This window comes from Ictidomys tridecemlineatus, chromosome 12 (genome assembly GCF_052094955.1).
Source record: "Ictidomys tridecemlineatus isolate mIctTri1 chromosome 12, mIctTri1.hap1, whole genome shotgun sequence".
Taxonomy (NCBI): Eukaryota; Metazoa; Chordata; class Mammalia; order Rodentia; family Sciuridae; genus Ictidomys; species Ictidomys tridecemlineatus.
In genome coordinates, this window is record NC_135488.1 from 106,913,712 (window position 1) to 106,938,091 (window position 24,380).

At 41.2% G+C, this 24,380-nt stretch overlaps 3 long non-coding RNA genes across 4 annotated transcripts in view; 2 read left to right on the forward strand and 1 right to left on the reverse strand.

The window, feature by feature from the left end:
- The first annotated feature begins 12,051 nt into the window (after window positions 1–12,051).
- The window catches only part of LOC120885046 (uncharacterized), a 28,555-nt gene continuing 16,226 nt past the window's right edge, over window positions 12,052–24,380 (forward strand). Inside the window, exon 1 of the long non-coding RNA XR_005727531.2 lies at window positions 12,052–12,929. This is a non-coding gene — a long non-coding RNA (uncharacterized LOC120885046). The remainder of the gene's footprint in view (window positions 12,930–24,380) is intronic.
- LOC144369446 (uncharacterized) lies at window positions 14,355–16,712 on the reverse strand. Its single transcript, XR_013429211.1, has 2 exons — window positions 16,526–16,712; window positions 14,355–14,644 (listed from the first exon to the last, which is right to left on the reverse strand). It is a non-coding gene; the product is annotated as an uncharacterized LOC144369446 (long non-coding RNA).
- On the forward strand, window positions 16,449–21,419 carry LOC144369445 (uncharacterized). Of its 2 annotated transcripts, XR_013429210.1 has the most exons (3): window positions 16,461–18,086; window positions 18,642–18,751; window positions 21,174–21,419. It is a non-coding gene; the product is annotated as an uncharacterized LOC144369445 (long non-coding RNA). The 2 variants fall into 2 exon arrangements; XR_013429209.1 differs by having other exon boundaries at window positions 16,449–18,751.

The following is a 24,380-nucleotide window of genomic DNA, read 5'->3' on the forward strand; positions in this document are numbered from 1 at the left end:
ATTGTTCCGATGTTGTTCCAAGTGTACTTTTGCTGATTTACTTTGATAACCTCTTTGAATTTCCAAGCAGGATCCTTTGTTTAAAAATGGGCTGTTTTCATGGAAACCGTTGTGGCCTTGCCGCAAGGATTTCTTTTACCCTGGAGTTAGAGGATATTTTATTATTTGCAATTTTTTTTTCCTTAACCAAGGCCACTGTTTCTTGTCTATTCTTTTTTTTTTTTCACCCTTTATTCCTTTCCTTGTATCATAACTCATTCATCTTCCCCTCTCTCTCTTTCTCTTCAGCTGCCCTTCCTCCATCTCTGGTGTTGATTTTCTCATTGGTAAGCTTTTATATTATTGGAGGGGGAAACAAAAAGTTTCTGATAATTCGTTGGAATCCCTACCAACACAGCTGGGCCTAGAAACAATAAAGGCTTCCAAGAAAGTTCTTTTAAAATTCATGCAATGTGACTTAAAAAAAAAACACACACACACACACACAACAACTTTACAGTAAGAGAAGAATCTGAAACTCTTTACAGAAGCACATACAGATTTCTCATGCAAATGAACAGTCGAGTTGCAAAACTACTTGCAATTTAATCCATGTTACTTTTCTCCGAGTTCAACATCGAATGCTAAATTTGAACGCCAGGCTTCCCTTTCGAAACATATGCATCCTACAAGTTAGAGCACTTGCTCTTAACGGGGCATCGCTAGCGCTTTCCTGCCCCTTTTTAACTCCCTGTGTTTTATTGCCTTGCGGGGAGAAAGGGGCCTGCCTGTGTCAGCATCCCTCCAGGAGGATGGACAGCATCTCCAAATACCTAACAGATGTCGTGCTGTATCTCGGGACGAATCCATTATTGACTCGGAACTCTCACTGTGGTAATGTTGCCAGGTTTCCCTTCACACTTGTGATGAGGAAACGGGCTGAGCATCCGTAAGGGGACAGGACAATAACAATAAACAGACACGGGCTGAAAGCGAGGCAGTAATGATACAAAACAACCCCCGGTCTCCTTGACAGTCATTCTCCCTCCAGCACCAGGTTACAAATCACTTTCTGTTTCCTTCTCCCTAAGCTCACACGCATTCAGAGAGAGGGAGAGAGGATCTAAAGACATCCCCAATGTGAGTTCTTGTCCAGGAAATATTTGGATAAGAGAGACAGGACTAGAGAAACTCAGAGTCGTCTTGGAGGAAGTTATCAAAGGAGATGGGTGTGTTAGGGCTGGGGAGTGAAAAGAAGTACTTCATTCTCCATCCCATCTAATCAGAATCACTTGTAGCCTCAAAAGCGGGTCCTGATTGCAGTGGATGCCAAAAGCATATTTTCCACGTTCAAAGCAGAATCCGTCATCCTCTCCCCCTCCTTCCGAACGTGCAGTCTCTCGTCCAATTTACCTAATACATCACTGTCATGTTCATTGTTTCTGAATCTCTTTACTCTCCACTGCTTTAGATGTTCCAGGAAGTTGGTGGGATAAGAATGTATGAATCGGTTCCCTCCACCATCCAGATCCCGTGCACAGAGCAGTTGGATGATGCTGCTCAGTGTATTGGGAAGATGGTAATAAAAATGGACACGATGAAATTCAGGAGGTAGAGTCACAGACCTCAGAGTGCTATAGTGGAGAAGAAGAGAGGGAGGTCCAAATTCAATGAGAGGGGCAAGTGTGGGGCTAGGAGGGGGGATGGCGAAGGTGACCTTGGAGTTGAATTGCCAAGGATGCACCCTGTTCACCTAGGCTGATGAGGAGGCTGCTCACACAGAGGTGTGGGGGTGTGAGAAATCAGGCCTTTAATGGAGTAGCGAGGGATTCCTGATCAAAGCTTAGGGCTGCTAGGGCACGTGTGGTTGAGGCTGTTACTGGTAGACAGGTAGGTGAAGCTAAAAGACAGATCTTGTGTACCATGATGAGGTTTTGGACATTGCTGTATGGAAGAGAGGGGCCTATTGATGGATTTTAAGCTAGGGGACAATATCATCTTATTTCTACTGATAACCTGTGGATAGGAGAGGAGGCAGGGAGCCTGGCAGGGGCTATCCTAGAGCAGGGAGGCTCTGTCCTGGGTGCTAGGAAGAAGGTACTACAGTGATCGTGCCCGGTAGAACTGATGGGGCTGGGTGCTCGCGGATGTGAGGTTGAATAATGATAAATAAAAAAATTAACCTAGGCCACTAACCTGCTGAGAACGTAACCCCAAACCCAAAACCCTCAGCAGTCTCTCAAGACTTACCAAGTTAAGCTGAAAATATTTAGCGTGATATTCAACCCCCTTAAGAGTTTGGGTCGAATCCATCTTTCCGATTCCATTTCCCCATACCCCTCTGCTGGGGGAAAAAGTAGAGGAAAGCGAATTGCTTTCCCCACATTTTCTCTGCAGTGACAACTCTTAACCCTTCTGCTCCAGTCTCCTGCCCAGCTGAGCACGGGCTCTCCCTTCGCGGTGCGTCCAAGGAGGCAGAGTTTGGTTTTCTTACTCTGCTTCTTTCTCAGATGCTTTGTATTAGTTTTGAGTCTTTTCTCTTCCCCACTGCATCTATCAACTAAGATGTACTCTTATTGAAAACTGGGAATCCCTTACGCATACATTCACTCCACTTCCTATCTCACATACAGAACATTGTATGTTAAAGTTGTGATTTCTTTAAAGATTTTCACTTCAGCTCAGTTTTCCTACTTTCATGAAGTAAAAATGGAGAATTAGAATATTTAAGCAGATAATCCGAATCAAAGTACCTACTTTGGCCATGGTATCTGGCCACGGCTAAGTAAAATCTTATGACAATATTAACATAAATGAGGTTTACTAATTGAGTAAAGGAAAACATGTATAAAGTTTTATGCTCCAAAATATATCCGTCAATAAATCCTGGTTATGTTTGGCACGTCTCAAAGAGACCAACAGATTGTAAAGATATTTTTTGATAAGATTCTATTAGCTTATATCCTGCTATTAATTTTTATACTAAATTTTTTATTGGATTTAATGAGAATAATGGTTTCTTCAAAAAAGACTACAACTCTATAAATGTTTTAAGTGAATTTGTTCTAGAGTGAGGTATGTGTGGGTACAAGTGGAGAAGTTCTTTTTAAAATATTTATGGACCAGATGTATTTATTCATTGAGAGACAGTTGTATAAAAACTTCCCTCAAAGACCACAAACCTGAAACAGTACATGAATGTTTGCATTATTACTATTGTGTTCCTCAATATGACTATCATTATGATATTTATATGATGTTTATCTTTGAATGGAAATGAGTACATTTATTTAAAAATTCTTTTTCATCTCTCTATGTGGTTCTTTTTTTTTCTTTTTTGGTACTGGGGATTGAACTCAGGGGCACTGAACCACTGAATCATATTCCCAGCCCTATTCTGTATTTTATTTAGAGACAGGGTTTCACTGAGTTGTTTAGCACCTCGCCATTGCTGGGGCTGGCTTTGAACTCACAACTCTCCTGCCTCAGTCCCTGAGCCACCAGGCTGGGCTCTATGTGGCTCTTTTTTTTTTTTTCTTCTCTTCTTCTTCTTTCTTTTTTTTTTTTTTAATATCTTTTAGTTGTCAATGGATCTTCTATTTATTTATATGTGGTGCTGAGGATCGAACCCAGGGCCTCACATATGCCAGGCAAGTGCTCTACCACTGATCCACAACTCGAGTCCTACTCTATGTGGTTCTTAAGGATCCAGTGTTATTTCTGTTTAACTGATGTGGAACCAAAACACAGAGGTGAGGCTCACTGTTTGAGTGCCTTTACAAAGCAATTCAAACCCACTTCCTTTCAGAAGGTTTGCTGGGCTATTAGGGCTGAACTTGACTCTTCTGACTTCATACTGCATCCAGGAGATGGCTGGGGCACCACCTAGGTTTTGTGGGTGGTTGGTCTGACCACCCATTTACACAGCAAGTTTTTTAGGGCTATGAAAACTCATCTTTTCTGAGTGCTTAGTATGTGCCAGGCACCAATGATAGACAAATAATTCTGCATAGTACCTTCTGGAAATCTGTAAGAAACACACAGGCAAGTGTGCAATATGGTAGTTGGGCAGAAGAGTGATTTTATGGAAAAAGCTCAGGGTGTTATATGTTCACAGAGGTGGAGCTGCTAACATGCTATCCATTTACTTATGATAGAGCAGAGGCCCACAGTGGGCAGGTGACTTGTCAGTGTAACAGTCTGGTAAATGGCAGCTGTAGAAATTAAGCCTCAACTGCACCACCTCTAAGCCCACACTTCTTTCTCTGCATCAAGGTTTTTCTCCCTGTTCACGTCATTCCCTTGAACACCTGTGTCTTGCATGTCTTTCTACTCCTTTGCCCCCATAAGACAGTCCCCATTACACGGGAAATGGTTGTTTTGTTGAGTTAATGGAAAGGAAGTGATCTTTCTTGCTGTATTTTATACCAAATATTAAGCTAATGCTAAATATCTCACTAAAGCATTTGCATGTTTTCAAAAGGTGAAAACCTGGAGGTTTTTAGGAGTTAGGTTGGGGGAGGTCAGTATAGAGCATTATTCTATTTTTCTTGTGCCAAAAAAATGGTAAGAAGAAAAAAAACCAAAAAACAAAAACAAAAACAGAGGCCACTGTTTAGCCCATAGGGATGGAAATGGGGCAGAAATGGTGCCTTGCGTTTTTTATATGGGACAAGTTTGTTGCAAAGTTAGTGAGTGGACTTGGAAAGCCTGGGGTTGGCTGCTTATATCTTCTGCTAAATTCACTATGTTTTCATGGGTATCAAAAAGGAAGATTCAAGTGCAGTATGGATTTGGGACATAAATGGCCCATTCTTTATGCCCATTGCTCCATCATTAACCTTCCCACTCGGTCCTCAAAATGAAAAGCCCAGCATCTTCCATCTGCTCCACGTTATTTATGATGATGTCTCTAATTATGTTCAATTGAGTTGCTGTCGATGATTAAAGGTAATAGGTAATAATAACTTGGCCTCATCATTACCACCATTATTATTAGCTCATTGATTGCAATAATTTCTAAAATTACCCCTTGGAATAAAATATGTTAAGCACCTGGTTTATCCTTTTTAGGAACATCTGCTCTAAATGTGTGATAGCATAGGACTGGACGTGTCTTGCTCTGAAAGGAAAGCAAACAATGTTGACATTGGGAGTCTTGTCTGTGCTGGAATGGACGTATTGTGAGATGATGAGAGGAGGGAATAATGACCATGCTCAAGTTCAATGCTGGAATTACAGAGCTATTAAAACGCAGGGGGTGGGGAGACACACACACACACACACACACACACACACACCACAGAACATATTTCAGCCTCTGCAATCTTCATATCTTTGAAAATATTCCCATCTTCACGGCAGCCCTGATCTTTGCCATGGTGGTGCCCCTCCGGGTCTATATTACCAGGATATCAGGTGTGTGGCTGTTGGGAGGCAGGGGTGGCAGGAAAGATGTTGGAGCTGCATGTAAAGATAGAAAGGTCAGTGGTATATAGAAAATTTTTTTAGTAGAATCTCTTCCCAACACCGTATTCCTCTTTTTGTTTTGGAAATTCCACCACTGGATTTTCATTCTTTTTGGTTTCTTTTAAATGCTCTTCTTTAGGGGTAGAGGTCGGCCACTGGGTGCTGCCCTGTATGTTCATAATGCCTCACTCTGCATAATGTACATACATACATATGTGGACGCACAGATGGCAATGTATACATATCTACTCTTTCTATATAGAGTATTTTGCCCCAAATGAATTTATTTGTGTCACGATTAAACCAAATGCAGATTAAATCTGGGAAATCAAAAGAAAAATCTTTATGTTTATAAAAATTCTGAATTAGGTTATTTTTTTGAAATTTCTTACAGGGTCAAGAAAATGCAAGATATTTTTAAAAACATAGCTGTTGATTAGTGATGATGAAATATTCACTGAGCTCAGTACAAATTAGATTTCTAATATCATAAATTTTAGCACATTATGAAATCACAGTGATGGACGTTTCACTTCCTTTCTAATTTGAAATCTGCATTCTTGCTCTCTGCTTTGAGCAGGTCATTAGTTACCTGAAATTGATTGTGGGTTTGGACTGCCCTGCCCAGAGCTGGGCAGCTCCCAGATTCCATGCCATGGTACCTCTGGTTTTTCAGGGGTTTTGCATATAAACCTTCTGATTGAAATCACAGAAACCAAGGAACATATATGTCACTGGTATATAAGGACTTGTGGAACGGCTATGTGGCTCCAGGGGTATGATTTGGCCCTGGCATCCAGTCCCTTTAATACCTTCAGGGTCCCTAAAGAATGTCATATTTCAGGCAAGAGTTCTAGTCACGTTGTATCATTAACTTTATGGAGTGTTGTGGAATAACATTTAGTTTGATTCTGATAGAATAAAGGTGCAAATCCACATGCATAATTTAAAATAAAAATCTTTTCTCCGGTACCATATAAATGCACGCCAGGTGTGAAAGGAGAACCAAAATGGTCTCCAAGGATGCCATCATGCAAGAGGCTTAGCTTTCTCCTCCAGCTACCCCCAGCTGCCAGGGCACTCATGTGAGTTGCTCTCCATTTCCACTGTCCTATCTGCTGTTGCTCTTAGGGGTTTCTTAGGAATCCCCTCCATTTCCCCAACCCTTTCTTTCTCTATCATAAACAAACATCAAATTTGAATTGTTTGGAAACATAAGTTGGTATACCTTGCCTCCTTTACTGGACCATAAAAAGGATGAGATAAAATGATTATCCAGAAAAGATAAAATAATTACATAAGCTTTTTGTCAACTCCTGACTGGGATCTATTTTGTAGGAGAGCCATTTTCTTATTTGCTGAAGAATTTAAGCTTCAGCTTTATACTCAAATACAGAGAAGGTCACTAAAAAGCTATCAGAAGGAATAAATAAATTCAATAAAGTTGTAGGATACACAATCAATTTACAAAACACTTGCATTTCTATGCACCAACAATGAAATATCTGAAAAGGAAATCAAGAAAACAATGACATTTAGAGTAGCATCCAAAAAGAGATAAATACTTAGGTATAAATTTAACCAAGGTGATGAAAGATCTATACAAGGAAAACTATAAAGCACTAATGAAAGAAATTAAATACAAACATATGGAAAGATATCCCATGTTCTTGAATTTAGATCAATTAATATTACTGTCCACACTACAAAAAGATATGTAAAGATTCAAGGTAATCCTTGTCAAAATTTTGATGGCATTATTCACAGAAATAGGGGGAAAAAAGCAACCCATGAAATCGTAAGGAACTACAAAAGATTCTGAATAGCCAAAGCAATGTTGAGTAAGAAAACCAAGTTGAAGACACCACACTTCCTGACTTCAAATTATACTGCAAAGCTATAGTAATAAAAACAATATGATGCTGGCATAAAAGTATATACTTAGACCAATGGAACAGAATAGAGAGCCCAGAAATAAGGACACACGTATATAGCCAACTGAGTTTTAACAAGGGTGTCAAGAATGCAAAAGGAGGAAAAGATAGTCTCTTCAATAAATAATGTTGGGAAAATTGGATATTCATAGGCAAAAGAATATAATTGGACTCTGATCTTATACCACACTCAAAATCAACTCCATTTGGATCAAAGACTATATAAGCCCTGAACTCCAAAATTCCTAGAGGCAAACTTAATGGGAAAGATCCTTGACGTTGGTCTTGGCAATAACATTTTGGATATGCATCAATAAAACAGGCAGCAAAGGCAAACATAAAAAGGATCACATCATATTAAAGTTTGTGCACAGCAAAAGAAATGACCAAATAATGAAAAAGCAGCCTGTGGCATGGGAGAAAATTTTCAAATCATACATCTGACAAGGTAATGCTATCGAGAATATAAAAGAACTTAGACAACTAAATACCCCGAGCCCAAATAATTCAATTCAGAAATAGGCAAAGAATGTAAACAAAGTGAGACAGGAGTCATCACAATATCAGACATTAAATTAACACAGCTATAGTTATGAAAACAGCATGGTTTTGGCACCGAAACAGACATGAAGACCAATGGAACAGAATAGAAGATACAGAGACACACCCACACAAATACAGTTATCTCATCCCAGACAAAGGCACCATAAATGTACACTGGAAAAAAGATAGCCTCTTCAACAAATGGTGCTGGGAAAACTGGAAATTCATAGGTAATAGAATGAAATTGAACACCTATATCTCACCCTGCACAAAACTCAACTCTAAGTGGATCAAGGACCTAGGCAGTAGACCAGAGATCCCGCACCTACTAGAAGAAAAAGCAGGTTCAACTCTCCAATATGTCAGCTTGGGAATCAAATTCCTCAACAAGACTCCTAAAGCACAAGAAATAAAATCAAGAATTAATAAATGGGATGTTTTCAAACAGAAAAGCTTCTTCACAGGAAAGTAAATAATTAGGAATGTTTATAGAGATCCTATAGATTGGGAGAAAACCTTCACCACCAGTATTTCAGATAAGGCATTGATTTCCAGAAAATACGAATAACTCAAAAAACTTAAACCCAGAAAAATAAATAACTATATCAATAAATAGGCAAATGAACTGAACAAACACTTCATAGAAGAAATACAAACTGGCAAAAATATATGAAAAATGTTCAAATTTGACCCAGTTATCTCATTCCTTGATCTATACCCAAAGGACTTAAACAGAACACTACAGTGACACAGTCATATCCGTGTTTATGGCAGCTCAACTCACAATAGTCAAGCTATGGAAATGACCCAGGTGTCCTTCAATGGATGAATGGATAAAGAAAATGTGGTGTATATACAAAGTGGAATATACCCAGCTATATATAAGAATGAAATCATGACGTTTGTTGGTAAATGGATGGAAATGGAGAATATAATGCTAAGAGAGATAAGCCAACCCCCCCCCCAAACCAAAGGTCAAATGTTCTTTCTTATTTGTAGAGGGTAACCCAAAACAAGGGAGGATGGGGAGAGGAATAATAGAAGCCCACTGGATTACACAAAGAGAAATGAAGGGGAGGGGCGGGGAGGGGAATAGGAAAGACAGAATTAACTGGTCATACCTTTCTTTCCTAGTGTGGTATTTGTGTACATGAGCAGGATGACTCCACATCATGTATGACTACAAGAGTGGGAACCTAAATAGAATAAGTTATACTCAACGTGTGCATATTTTGCCAAAATACATTCTACTGTCATGTATAACTAAAGATAAATAAATGAATCATTAAAAAATAATCTAAACAGATACTTGTCCAAAGATGACATATAAATGGCTAATAGGTATATGGAAATGTGATCAGTGTCATTAATCATCTTGGAATGTCCAATCCAAACCAAAATGAGATCTCGCCACGCACCTGTGATGATACCTATCATGAAAAATCAAAATGTAACAAGTGCTGGTGAAGATGTTGAGAAAAGAGAATGCTTGTGAACTATTTGTAGGAATGCAAATTGGTACAGTTATTATGGAAAACTTATGCAGGTTCCTAAAAAATTTACAAGTAGAATAACTATATGATCCAGCAATCACAAATTGAAATCAGGATCTTAAAGAGAGGTCTGTATTTCCAAGTTCACTGTTGTGTTATTCAAAGTAAGCCAGAGGTAAACACCGAAGTCTCTGTAAATGGATAAATGAATAATGAAATTGTGAGATGCATGCTTCTGTGTGTGTGTGTGTGTGTATGTGTGTGTGTGTGAGTGTGTGCGTGTGTGCTTGTGTAATTCAGCTTTAATAAAGGAAATCCTGCCATTCGTGGCAATGTGGATGGACTTAGGTCTATCCATGTTATATTATTGTGTTAACTGAAATAAGCTGAACTCAGAAAGACAAGTACTGTGTGATCTCATTTATATAAGGAATCTAAATAGTCCAACTCAGAACCAGTGAGTAGAACTGATGTTGCTAGGAGCTGGAAGGAGAGGAAGAGGGAAGGTGTTGGTTAAAGGGGAGTTTCAGCTATGAAGATGAACAGGTTCTGGAGATCCACCTTACACCACAGTGTCAGTAGCCATCAATGCTGTATTGCACACTTATAATTAGCCAAGAGGATAGATCTTATGTTAACTGTTCTCACTACAAAAATAAATTGATAGATAAAATAATTACAATAATAAAGGGTATGCAAGACACTTTGAGAGGTGATGGATATGTTTATGGCCTTTTCATGATGATGGCTTCATGAATTCTTATCCTCAAACTCATATATATCCATTTTTTTATAGGTCAGTTACTTCAAAAAATGATTGAAAAACTATCCTTATTGGTAAGGAGATTTCTTGTCTTCATTCTCAAATACTGGGTGTGAGGTTTTTTCGGGAGCTCGGAGCTGTGAAATGTAGAAGGCATTTATTTCAGCACTCTCTGCCTTCCGTCAGCTTTCGGGCAGCCTTGTCTTCGACCTACCTTTCATTCTTTTAGCAGCATCAAAAGGTAGTTTGCTGCACACTTTAGAACCTCTTCTCAAGAAACAGGATGGGCAGAGTTCCTCTCAGCTCCTTCAGATTCTCCCGCTAGACTCTCCTAGCCCTTTCCCCAGCACCTTCTTTCTCCGTTCATGGTCCTCTGCTTCTCAAGGATCACCCATGTTGGTCACAGAGGCAAAGAATAGGACCATTTCTTCAGAGAGTAGTTCTAAGGACTTACAAGGGCCCTTGCGGGGAGCATCTGTATTTAAAGGAAGAAACCAGGGGAAGATGCACTCAAAGCTGTGAAGAAGTCAGGATTTCGTGCACAAATTTGGAAACACGGGGACGAGGGCCTTTACCAATATCAGAACCTCCTCTGCTTGATGATTGTTTCCTACGCTCTTGCTGGGCGCAGGGATAAGTGAGAAGGCTTCTGTGGGGCCTGAGCATCCGACAGCAGACCTAGATGAAAGAGCGAGGAGGCCCTCAGCCACAGAACACTTGGAAGAGGACGGGAACATGTGGTCCACTTGTGATCTGTGTTTACTCGTCTGTCTGGTGTGTTCTGAGAGGAGGATGCAGGCCAGCCAGGGGTCAGCGAGTCAAAACCCTTTGAAGACAGACCCGGCTTCTGAAATGGATCTGGAGTTCCCTTGCTGGCTCTGTGTCCCACAGTAGTCCACACACTTCCTGGCCCATCACTTTTGCATGTGTATCATCTACGGATTTCATTGGTAGAGCTTTAAGTGTGCAAAACCGCAACATTCTCTGTTTTTTTTTTTTTTTTTTTGGAACTAAACAATAACTCTCTTGAACTCCATTTTCCCTAACAGGAACTTGAATCTCGTCACTTCTAGGAAGTTTTCAGTTTAGCCCAATCCATCAGTGTCTTCCCTCACTTTGCATCAGCCCCGAGTGGCATCCAAATGATGCTGGGGTTAGTAGGCACATTGAGGGGCATTACCACCTCTGTCTAGCCACACCCTTCTTCTCTCCTGGGGGTTCCCAGGATCCATCAAGGCTCAGGTTTGTCCTGCCTAGGCCGTCATTGCGATGGCAGCCCCTTCTCTTGACTTTTCTGATCCAAGTCCACCCCCCCCCCCAATAGGACCTAAGATATGTCTGGGTGCTTATCCACATTCCTAAATCTTCCCGTCTGCCTTCCCAGTTCATGCATGGGGGCAGGGCACATTGGAGAGGCTCTGAACTCTTGGCTTGCTGGACAGGAGTGGACACCCCGCCCAGAATCGAAGGGCAGTTCAAATCACCTTCCTTCAGGGCAGAACTGACACAAGAAAGGAAGGCAGGGCAAGAGGGTCTCCTCCCTAAAACCCACGCAGGGACTACTGAATCTTGACCCCCTTTCCATTTCGGTTCCTTTCTTCTTTCAAGAGACTAAATTTGTGTAGTTTTTGGAAGAAAATCTGCCTTCTTCTTAATGTTACTATTTATGGTAGGAGATTTGTGTTCTTATTCCTTCTGAAATGTTGAGAACTCAAAACTCCTTTTCTCTATCACAAAGTTTGGCTCTACAGCGAAACTCTTGCCTTTCAAGACAATGCTCTGGTTTGAATTTCTAGAGCATACTTAAAAAATACAAAGTCAAAATTTGATTCCTCTATTCTCTGCATTTTCTCCTTTCCAAATCAGAAAGAATTAAAAAATTAGATTTTTTTTTTCAGGTAAGATGCCATTTAGAAACATGGACTTAGTAATAATATATTGATTACTATTTTAAAAAAAATCATCCTGTTTCACTAGAATTTTCACAATCTGCTTTGACCATTTCAGAAATGGTGAGATTCTCATGAGTATCAGGGGAAGAAAGGTAGACACCATTAAGAATAACAAGGAGACAAAAAAGGGTGGATATTCTAAAAAAAGGAAAGTGAATGGAATAGAATGTCTGTTGAATTTTTTTTTTAAATCTTTACACTATGAACCTTTGTAAAAGCCATCATAAAAATATCAGAGGTAAGGTAGAAAAGAAATTCCTGTTAGTCTTAACTGTACCAGTTAATAGCCACATGATACTGAACAAGACAACCTTACTGGTCTCCTTGTCCATGAAATGAGTGTGGTAATACTTCCTTGCTTTGTGTAGTTCAGAGGCATGTCTGCATAGAAGAAATTCAAGGACACACACACACACACACACACACACACACACACACAATTTGTATTACTGGGGATTAAACCAGGTCTTTCTGTGTGCTTGGCAGACACCTTACCACTGACTACTCCTCAGACCCCTAGAGATATTATTTTAATAAGCTTTGTTCTCTACAGAATAGATATAATTACTTAATGATAGTATGAGACATAATGATCAAGGTCTCACTTTCCGTTTTAAAAGACAGTAGCTGATATTTGCAAACTTAATAGATTTTTCTTTTCCCAGGATGAATCTGTGAGTGACTGTTACAACATTCTGATTCCATTGTACTTGTTTCCAAATCCAGCATAGGACCATGGTCTACGCCTAGGCTTTTGGGTGGTGTGCAGTCACTGGACACTGCTGAAGTGTGTTTGGTAAGTTGCTAAGTGGGAGGCACCTGTCAGTGGATTATGGGGAATTAAAAAGGAGATATCAATATAGTTCCTGCCCTTAAGAGATTCCAGGTCCTATTGAAAGGCTTCTATTATTCTCTCATTTACTCATTCAACAATTTTTATCAAGCCTTCTCAGTGTTAGGTGCTGAGATTACAGCAGGGAACAAACTTTAAAAAATTAAATTGATATTTTAGTGAGATCTGGCCAAATTGTATAAAATCAGAGTAAGCTTTTAAAATGTAATTCAAAATTAATTCATGATATGCATAGGATTGATGCTTTTGGAGAATAAATGGGGGGAAAGGATGATGGTGGGAGGGTTGGTTATAGAATGTGGCCTTCCAGGAGCTGCATTCTAAGCTGGGTGAGAAGCCTGAGAGAAATCCTTCAAATGGAAGGAAGAAAGACAAGGAAAATATTCAAGAGTGAGCATGGTCTTGCTTGACTTGTAGCAGGTGTATTCTGAAGAGGATTGGGGGGTTCAACTGGAGAACCGTGGAAGATGATGACAACCATAAGAAATTTAGTTTTAATGGGGTTGGGAGTAAAGGACCATGAACAGTTTTGGGTGGAGTGGTGGTTGGGTGTTGGGGATACAAAGATATGTGATGGGTTGAATCCTGTCTTTATAGAATATGGATTTTCTGTAGGCCACAGGAAGAACTACACACAGGTTTCCATTTTTAAACACTACATATCCTGAAGAAGATTGTAAGTTACCTAAACAACTGATTATTTTTATAATGGTAATAAGCCTGGATAGAAAAAAATTCACTCTGAGGTCCAGATTACTTATTTAATTAAGAAAAAAAAATTCTTTTTCTTTTTTCCCTTCAACTAGGAATTGAACCCAGGGTTGCTTAACCACTGAGTCACATCCCCACCCTTTTTTATTTTTTAATTTAAGACAGGGTCTTGCTAAGTTGCTCAGGGCCTTGCTACATTGCTAAGACTGGCTTTGAATTTGTGATCCTCCTGCCCCAGATTCCCAAGCTCCTGAGATTATAGGCGTGCACCACCAAGCCCAGATAATTAAGCAAATCTTATTGTATCTTCACTAAGTCATACAAGTGTGTGTAGCTCCATGTCATTTACCAAGGGGCAGTAGATGTGGATTTAATGGAAAGGTTTATGATTTTTGTTTGGGGTTACCAATTCAATGTTTCCACTGAATATCAGAGACTAACAATAGTAGTTTTGACTTCTTAGGAACCATCTCACCACACACTGAGAAAAAAAGGGCTTGTGGTATCAATTTAGAAAAACTTTTCTCTCTTTTTTTGATCCAGTGGCCAAGGGCAAATTGATGACCAGGCAGTATTTTCCAGAGACACTTAAGAACTTATCAGTTAAAAAAAACTAATCAACCCTCTATTGAACAGTCAGACCACAGCAGCCATGTGTTTTATAAGCCTTTGCTTTATTTTACAGAGGAGGTTTCCTCATGCCACTGAGTCTAGGGCTTGGTTAGGGATAATGTGGTTCAGGTTTTCCCATAATTGTATGGAAATTCCCTGGGTAAAATGTATGGGTCTGGGAAAGATCAAATGTGACAATGCTCAATAGCTTCTGATTTTCCAATCCTTCAGAATTGCCCGGCGGTCTTTCCCTGCGTATCTCCTCATCAAGCCCTGAGTTCATAAAGTCCTTGGTAGATGAGACAATGCTTCTGACCATGGGCTGTCACTGAAACCTAAAAGGAATAGAATGTGTGTTTGGTCAGTGGACTTGGCAAAAGGAGCAGGCTCCTGGGGCATCTGGACATTGTTCACACTGAGTCCTTTTATTTGTTCATTTAGAAATGAACAATCAGGAAAGCTTCTGCATTTGGGAGATGTTTGCAAAACGAATTCTTTCAGGTTGCATTTGGCTACAGTCCCATGTGAAGCAGTTGTACTTTGTACTCAACAGATTTCGGATAAACCAGGAAAGCTTGGCTTCTCAAATTGTTTGATCTTTCTTGCTTTGCCCAGTTTTGCAGATTCTGACATCTGGAATGTAAATTAGAACTACACATTTAATATTTCTGTTTAATGTCCATTATCAGGCTCCCCTGAAGATTGTTATTCAGAATTGACTGCCAAGGGCCTGCTGTTCTAATTGACAGAGCTCTCACCCAGATTTGGGGTTATTTCTCTTTGTCTCTCCCCAGGCAGACCAGGAAAAAAAAGGTAGTTCCCTTTCTGAATTTTCATTGAAGACAGTAAGTCATCAGAGATGTGTAAGCTGATATTTGTGCTGGGCATTCACAAGTATTCATTTAATGAGCCATTCTAGAGTCTTTTAGAACATTGCTGTGTAGAAAGTTCTCAAGTGAAGAATTAGCATGGAAAATCACCCTGCTAAACTCCCCAGACACACCAGGTGACATGTCATGCTTCATTCAGTTCTGTAAAATTTAGTCAATGAATACTACGTGTAATGGCTTTACAGACTACTGGGAATTCGATGAAAAATAAGGGATTACTTCTACTCCTGTGAACTGTGTTAGTTTGTTCGGGCTGCCATAACCAAGATTCCCAGGCTTGGCAGCTTGAACAATAGAAATTCCTTTTCCTCGAGTTCTAGAGGCTGGAAGTCCAAGATCAAGACGTTGACAGGGTATATCTCTTCCAAGGCTTTGTTCTTAGGTGTACAGGAAGCCACCTCTTGCTTTATGTTCACATGGGCTTTCTTCCACATGCATACATCCCCTGATGTCTCTGTAACCTAATCTTTTCCTCATCATGGGATTGGTGCCCATTCCAATGACTTGGTTTTCACCACAATTACCTCTTTGAAGCGCCTGTCTTACCAGTCATGTTCTGAGGTTCTAGGGATGAGGGCTTCAATATCTGAATTTGGGGGAGCCTCTACCTGTACTTTCTAGTGGTGGAAGAGAAGCCACACAAGCGATGGCTTCAAACAGTACATCAGCCAACGCAGAGGCAGAGTTCCATAGGGGTGGGGAGGAGAGGGCGTGTCCATGTGGCGGAAGACCTTGATGGATGGAACGGTTTTGAGGTTCACATTGAAGAACAGGTTTTAAGGAACAGGCAACTGAATTATGTAAAACTGTGATGCTTTCGATAAAGTACCAGCAGATTTTATACAGCACAGTGTATTTCTTTCCATACTCACCCCAAAGGGCAAGGTCTGCCAAGGTTTTTCTAAAAAGGGTCGGATAGTAAATATTATAGCTCCTGGAGCTCCATGGGCTCTTACTACTACTCATTCCTGATGTGGAAACCTCTGTGTAATGTGTGTAAGCAAGTGAGTGTGGCTAGGTACCAATAGAATTTCATTTACAAAACTAGGCAGTAGAACGAACTGGTTAATAGAAGAGTCAGAAGAAGAACCAGGTCCTGTGACTCCCACGGATGAATGCCCTTTCCTCTCCACCATGTTAATTCTACCTCGTGAGAACGACTAAGTTTCTACATAAATGTTTGAGCTTTTTTAAGATTTCAAAACCAATTAGGAAAATAAAAACTCAAACTGCAATAGAGAGAAAGAGAGAGAGAGAGGGGGGTGGGGAGGGGAGGGATTGAGAAACAGCAGGCAGACGTTGGCCCCTTGGCCGTGATTTGCTCACCCTTGTGTAGGGGAACTTTAAACCCCCTCACTCTGCTTTCATGGAGTTCCTCTTCTGCGACATGATGCCTGTCTTTCCAAAGTGGAGCCTTCAAACATGCAGAGAACAGAAAATACCTTGGCTCCAGCTCAATGTTGTCATGTGGTAACAGACCACAAACCTAAGCCACTTCCGCCCTGTTGTTTAACTCCTGGCACATGTGTGTTTTGTTTCTCTTTTATTGGCTCTTTAGTGGAACTGCAAAAAGACTTGCGGCTTCCTTTCATCCAGCGAGGGAAAACGAGCAACTATCTCTCCTTTCACAACCTAGAGCACTTCTTGGTATTCGTATCCCAAAAAGGGTCCTTGCACAGTGCAGGATCTTTCCAGATGCCTGAGAATTTCCAGTAAATACAAACACTCCACTGTGGACAGAAGACACGCTGAATTCTGGACAGAATGGCTCATATCTTTCTAGAAGAAGGAGAGGAACAATGACGTAGCCCCCGCGAAGACTCCTGGCTCCTTGGAGTCAAGACTAGGGGCTCCTCCCCTCTAGCCCTTTGTGAGTAGAGGGGTGCTCTGGCCTTCCGAGGCCTGCAGGTGAGCGGTGGCCAAGCCAGGCAGGAGTGCTCTTCTTCAGGAGCTTTTACTCCAAAGGGAGACGACAGAGAACAGGCAAGCCAGAAAGTTTATAAATTAGATAATTCCAAATGCCAACTATCATTTATAAAGAAAATAAAGCAGAGTCATGGGAGGCAGATTGGGGTGGCTATGGGAGAAAGAGAGAAGTGACTTTGAACAGGGAAGGGATGGCTGAGGGATGAGCAGAGCTGGAGAATGCCAAGGGCCAGGCACCGAACTGGGGACAGCCTTGGTGAGGTCACAGGCCGGCCGGCCATCGTTCAGGTGGTGTGACTAGTAGACCCTGCAGATCATATTGGCCTGCTCTCCACATGCTCCATAATTTCACCAACTCTCTAAAGTGTGATAGGGTCTCCTACTGAATTTTAGGTGTGTTCCAACCAAGACAGATGGCCATTGTTATTTCACTTGTCCCAGGCTCTCAACTCAGGTCTTTTCTTTTTAATTAGAGCTTTTTAGTTTCTAACATAGTCATCGGGTTCCTCCCAACAAACTCAGAAATACCTGGAAATCGATTTCAGTTTGAAAATTTTCCCTCCCATAACCCCTCCCCTTCCCCACTCTCCTTCCTCTACTTTACTCAACTTCCTTTTAATAAGTCTATTAATTTATATTTGATTGATTCTCACGTTTTCCTCTTTTCAAACTGCACTAGTGGAATTGTGACCCTTGAGTCATTAGGAGGAGTTCTGAAAAACAACTTGGAAATACCTCATATCCTCCTCTCCAACATTTTTTTGTTCTTTTTTGGTACTGGGGATTGAACCCAAGAGCACTTAACCACGGAGCCACGGGATCCCCAGCCCTTTTTTGTATTTTCTTTAAAGACAGTGTCTCATGAGTTGCTTTTCTCTCATGAGGGCGTTTCTAAGTTGCTGAGGCTGGCTTTGAACTCTCGATCCTCCTGCCTCAGCCCTTGAAGCTGCTGGAATTACAGGTGTGTGTGGCCTCAACATTTTTAATAGTGCAAATCAAAAAAGAAGTGTGCTTAATTTGTTAGATCCAACATCTTAAAAATATTGAACTAAATAATTTGGCGATACTACTTTGACTTAATAATATGGACTATATAAACCTGTTTTTGAAGAGCATCCTTATTATAAGACTCCAATATAATGTCCTTCAATATGGGGTTCACTAACCAGCTGCAACAGAATCACTTGGGTTCTTTTATGTATTTGGATAGCATGGTCTTCCAGATCTTGAATCAGATTGGGTCTTGGGTATCAGCATTTCAAAACAACCTCGCTCTCCCACTCTTATGCAACCTAATATTCCTGGGAGCTCATGACCCACCAGTTGAACTTCCTATTGAGCTTCCACGAAGGAACTCTTCTGTGGCCCTGCCCTGTGCCTCATACGTCCCACTGTTTAAGGAGAAATGACTTCCTAAGTGGTGAACATGGAAAAGAAAAACAGGAATGCTTGGCTCAGACGCTGCCTCTACCCTTGTCTTTGGTCTGCTTACTTGTGTTCTTTATCCTGTGAGTAGCTCTTCCCTGATGGAGGAAGCTTGTGATTATCCCACGGTTGCAGAGATTGACTGGAGAAGTGTATCTAAGACAAGATTAAAGCTATGAGGATGTATTTATTGTGTTAAAGGTGGGTAATTTATCCTTCATGTAACTATGGACCTTGACCAATTGGTTCTTAACTAAGGCAGGTTAATAGCTTTTGAGAGGATTGTTATATATTGAGCCTCGCAAGTCCCAAATTCCCATTCAAAGATAACTGACCTGGAGGCAAGGTTTTAAAAAATACAACATAAGTACATCATGTAGAGCACTAGAAAACACATGGCTATTCATTTTCCTTTTTCACAAAAAGCTCACGCTCATGAGAGGAGCAGACAAGGTAAGGATGTAGTAACTGAAATTCATTTATTTGGAAGCAATTCCAAAGGATTTGAAGATAGCCAGACCTACCCTTCATATTTCTTCTAAGATCCCTCTTAAGACAAGCAGAGAGATAGGAGACCAGAATGCGTAACATCTGGTTTGCTCAGGGGTAGAAGGGGTGAAGTGGAGGGAGTTCTTGGAAATTCTTCAAGGATATGGTGGGAGAACACCTGGAAAGGCCTACTTTATGGAAGCAAGGCAGCAGGGACCCAGGCAGAGGGGGTCATGTTCGACAAATCGGATGGAGTTCCTTGAAGATATCCCTGTCAAGAAAGATGAAAGAGATTTAGTGGCTGTATAAAGAGCACTTGGATTTTAAACAAGATTTGACAAGATTCTACATCCGGGATTAATGGTCAAGGAGAAGAGCTGTTGAATGTGGGTAGCATAGAGTGTGAGATTAAAAAAAGAAAAAAAGTACTTGCTCAAGAGAGGGAGATGGATGAAAGACAGGGAAGGGTTTTGTGACCTGGAAAGGGATTACCTGGAAGGAGGAGGGGACAGTTGTGAGAGAAAATGGTCAGCTGGCTTTTGAATGGCTTTTCTTATAACATTGAAGGGGAGCCAGAATAGAGGCACCATCTTGAGATGGTGCCCTGTACAGGAGGATGAAAGCCCAGTACAAACCAGAGACCAGGGTTAATAAAACAAAGTTGGGAGCAATTAGCGCAGTGATATTTTCTGAGGCCAGAGCTTCAGATGATTGTAGAGTCAGCCAAAATGTCTTTGGTGTTTCTAGCCTTTCGTTTGGAGTCTTCCTTTCAAAAATCTTCTTTACCTCCACCAAGTACTACCCCTGACCTCCACCCAAGCTTCCTGAGTCCCCACATTCCAGGCTTCTCACATTCTCCTCTTTTCCTCCTGTAAAAACCGAATGTCAGTAAAATATCGAACTCATCCTCAGGGATGAATGCTTATAGAGAGTTTAAGGCATTATTCTTCCTCTGGGCATTAACATTTTAATGGGAGTCAAAAATTTTAAATCAAAGTATTATAGCTGTTGTGATGGAATTTCAGAGAAAGGTTTGGGAAGGATACAGTGAGATTATGTGTCCCGGAGGTCACTCATGGTGGCTCTCTCCTGCACCTGGTGATAAAATCAACAGAATACCCGGGAACAGTATTCTGGTCTTCAGTGCTTATTAGAAAAACAAAATCAGTGAAAATAGCATTCGAAATTCTATTTATGGAGAAAAAAATAGTATTGACGAGATGTAGCCAAAGGACACCGTGGTATAACATCATAGAATAAGAATCTATGAGGAATGAAAGAACAGCAAAGGAGCTGAGACCCAAACAGTTGAAAGAGACTAGGAGTCTCCTAGGTTAAGATGGCAGCTCAAATGCATGTCTCTAAACTCACTGCCTGGCAAAAGCCCACAAAATCCTTAGGAAGGAGAGTCAAAGAACTAGGGAGTAAAGAGAGAAGACATCAGCCGCACCTTTTCAAAGCTGGAAAGCATATGATCGAGAGAGCAAATGAGTTAAGAGAGGCCAGACCACGGAATCTAACCAGAGTCTATAGAGCTGAGAATTCACATGTTGCCATCACGGTTTTCTCAGAATCTCTAGAAAGGACTCCAGTTTCTCTTGAAATGGAGTAGTAGAAGACTAGAGGTTTATTTTCTGAAGTGAGTAAAACAGAGAGCCTGGAGTTGGGGATTGCCTGGCATGGACATTAGTGCCATTGAAGATGGAATATTCTACTGAATAATCAAACTCTAAACATATTCAACACTTCTACAGTCCTTCTTTAACCCCAGCCCTAGCAAGTCTTCCAGAATATTCCAAACATGAAATCAAACAAATATATTTTTAGGAATTTATCCCACCAAAAAAGACTAAAACCAGCAGTCTTGCCCCCAAAAGCCATTCAGATCCCCCTTGAAGGCAGCTCAAAGACAACAGCCCCACTCACGAATAGCAATATTTCCAGTCTTTTGCTCTTCCAGAGCCTTGCCACTCCCCATGAAGAGACCCTGTCTGTTTTTCTCCCCTTGGGACTGGGTAGGACTTTGTGATAACCTTAACAAATAAAATGTGTTCTACATGAGTTTTGATGCAAGGCCATAAAGGGTGATAACATTTCTTCCTGGCCTTTTCTCTCTCTGGATGCCTGCCCTTAGAACCTTGCCACCATGCTATGGAGAAGCCTGAAGTACATCCCATGGAAAGGCCCACTGAGGAGGAACTGAGGCCCTCTGTCAACAGCTACCACCCACCACCAGGCCAGTGGGTTTCCGACCTCCAGCTGTAGAAACTCACAGCTGAGCTCTCTGACACTGAGGCAGAAGGGCCTTTCTCACCCTGCTCAGTACCAAACCCGACCCACAAAATTCATGAATATAATAAAAGATCGTCTTTGGCGACTAGACTTTGGGATAATTTGTTACGAGTTTATTAGTAACCAGATTAAACATTAATTAAATATTTGAATATTGAAGGTACTTATTTTGAAGGTCATCTTTGTATAAATTTGCCATCGCTGAATTGACAAGAATCATGTTTATATTTACATAATGGAGGGTAAATGAGTAGAGTATTTGATATGATTCATAATTTTCCTAAAAGCTTTTCTGGAATTTTAAACTATTTTCTTTGATAAAAAAAAATAGAGGATGAGACATGAACTCATTATAAGAATAATAAGTTTGGGGATTTGGTAAAATGGAGAGAAAGTTTGAGCAGGCTGCATAGGAATTCAGTGACTGCTCCTAATCCATTCCAGAGTCGAGCAGCTTTTTTTCTCATATCGCCTGCTGTTTAGGATTATATTCATCACGGCTGCCTTTAGTTACAGGTGGGGACATTATTTTGGAAACCTGACTTTGTATTGTCTTTGTAACCTAGATCTATTGCCCGTGACATTTTAGCTATTTAATAACTCTACTGCTCCAGCAAAGCCTCCCAGAGGAGCACTTGGGCTCCCAGTGTCCACCCACCTAAGCTCTCCATAGGAGCAATGAAAAGCTACAGGTGCGAGAAATCTGAGGATTCCTTCTCCGAGGGGTCTCTCTTCAGTCAGGTCTGCTTTTTTTCTCAAGAGAGATTTGAAGCTCTGTGGAGTAGTTAATCTTAGAAACTCAGAAATGGCAGATTAACCTCCAAAGATTAAGTGATTATCTAAACATGTTAATTCCACGAGAATGCTTATTTATTACCTCCTAGCCTCCTGATGGACGAAAATCCGCCCTGCAGACTTCACGTAGATTTTTCATCAGATGAGAACAAAAGTAAGAAAAGCCCTTATCTTTTCCTCCAAATGAACAACATAAAGACAGCACAGTGCTGTGTCACTTACAAAAGGTGTGAAGGAAATTCTGAAGTTCTGCAGCTCGCTCATCTGGTGTGACATTTTGCGTTGGAAAGAATGTTGTTTCTGCTTTAGCTCATTGTAAAAATAGGATGCCAGTGTGTATCGAAATGAACACATCTTTCTCAGCCATGCTCCCCCACAGACATTTAGGATCACTAAATCGCTAGAAAATCCTACTGATTCATGAAACACTTAGTGTACGCCTTCTTTCCCCCCCTGTTATGCCATTTATTTGCTAGGCATTTTGATTGGTTCTGGAGACAAACTAATTAAGAATCAAGACTGACTTCAGAAACTCACGGTTTCCTAGGGAGACCAACACGGGGCCCAGTGCCACGGGGAAGCAGAGGTCTCAGAAGAGCCCCACACTGGAGTCTACCTGGACCTAAGCAGGGGCCCTGGCCCCTTGACTTCACTCATCCCCTGCCAGCATCGCTGACAGGTCCCCGCCCCAGGAGTGCAAATCAGAGCAGCAGGTCTTTGGGGGGTCAGCTCCATTTTATCAGGTGTATAAATGGTGCTAGCAGAAGGGGGGACACTTTTGACCTCTCTCCATTTTAAAAACTGTGACCCTGACAGGAAGTGGGGGATTAAGAAGGAAGACCCCAAGTTACAGGACAGCCACTGGCTTTCAGGGAGCGGGGGTCGCTTCCCTCTCACCTCCCCGCAGTCCCAGCACTTGACCTCGAGTGTGTTTCCTCGAGTGCACGTTTTGTTGTCATCACTGCGCTCTGTCCGCTCCCCTGCCTCATTCTGTATTTCAGACTGTCTCCGAGTCGCCAGCCCCCCTTCCCAGGAGGCACTGGTTTCGGTTTCCCTCTGCCAGAAACCGCAGAGCTGTGCCCCAGCCCTTGCTGCTCCCTGGGCTCCAGGTCCGCCTGGAGGGGGAGAGGACTCGGGAGGGAGCCCAGACCAGGTGCCACCCCAAGGGTTGAGCTCCCCGGGACCTCAGCGCCAAGAGGAGCCAAACTGCAGCTCGTTCACCTGTACCCTCCTACCACATTCCAGCACACCTAGGACCCTCTGGACCACACCGCACAGTGTTCTTTTAGAGACCGGTAACCATAACAAACACTGAAGAGGGGTGGGAGGGAGAGGGAGGGGGCGGTGCAATGTGATGGACATCACTATCCAAAGTACATGTGTGGAGACTCGGGTGTCAACAGACTTTATATATAAACAGGTATGAAAAACTGTGGTATATATGTGTAATAAGAATGGTAATGCAAAAAAAAAATAGATGTATAAAGGCATGAATTGGCACGAACATACTCTATATACAAAGATATGAAAGATGGTACTCTACATGTGTAATAAGAACTGTAATGCATTCCACTGTCGTGTATTCAAAAAAAAAAAAGTCAGTGAAACTAAAAAAAAAATAAAAAAAAACAATAACAAACACTGGCAGATGAACAATATACACTATTGACCCATAAGATGCTTTAAATAACAGAGGAATTTAAAAGTTTAAAAAGCAAGTGTGTCTCTTGGAATGGCAGGAATATTTAAGCGTGAAACAGCCTGACTTAACAACAGTAACTAAATGCTTGTCCTTTTGCAGACAATATTTTGACATGATTTTCTATTGCCGTTTTAAAATTCTTAGTTTTTTCTATACTAATAAGCAAAGAAGTACATTTTCCTAAGTTGTCAAGCTACATGTATATGTCTTGTACAATCAGAGAAATGAAAAGTTGTGTTTCATTTGTGTACAATGAGTTGAAATGCATTCTGCTGTCATGTATAACAAATTAGAAAAAATTTAAAAAAACCCAAAAAACAACTAGATGTAACTCACTGTGTGCAGTGGTGCACTCCTGTAATCCCAGACACTTGGGAGTCTGAGTCTGAGTTACTCCTTTGAGGGTGCTGTTTTTCTGCCAGGATTACAAATTCAAGTCCAGCCTGGGCAACTTAGAGAGCCCCTGTATCAAAATAAAATTTTAAAAAAGGGCTGGGAATGTAGCTCAGTGTAGAGCATGAGGTCCTGGGTTCACTTCCCAGTACCTCCCCC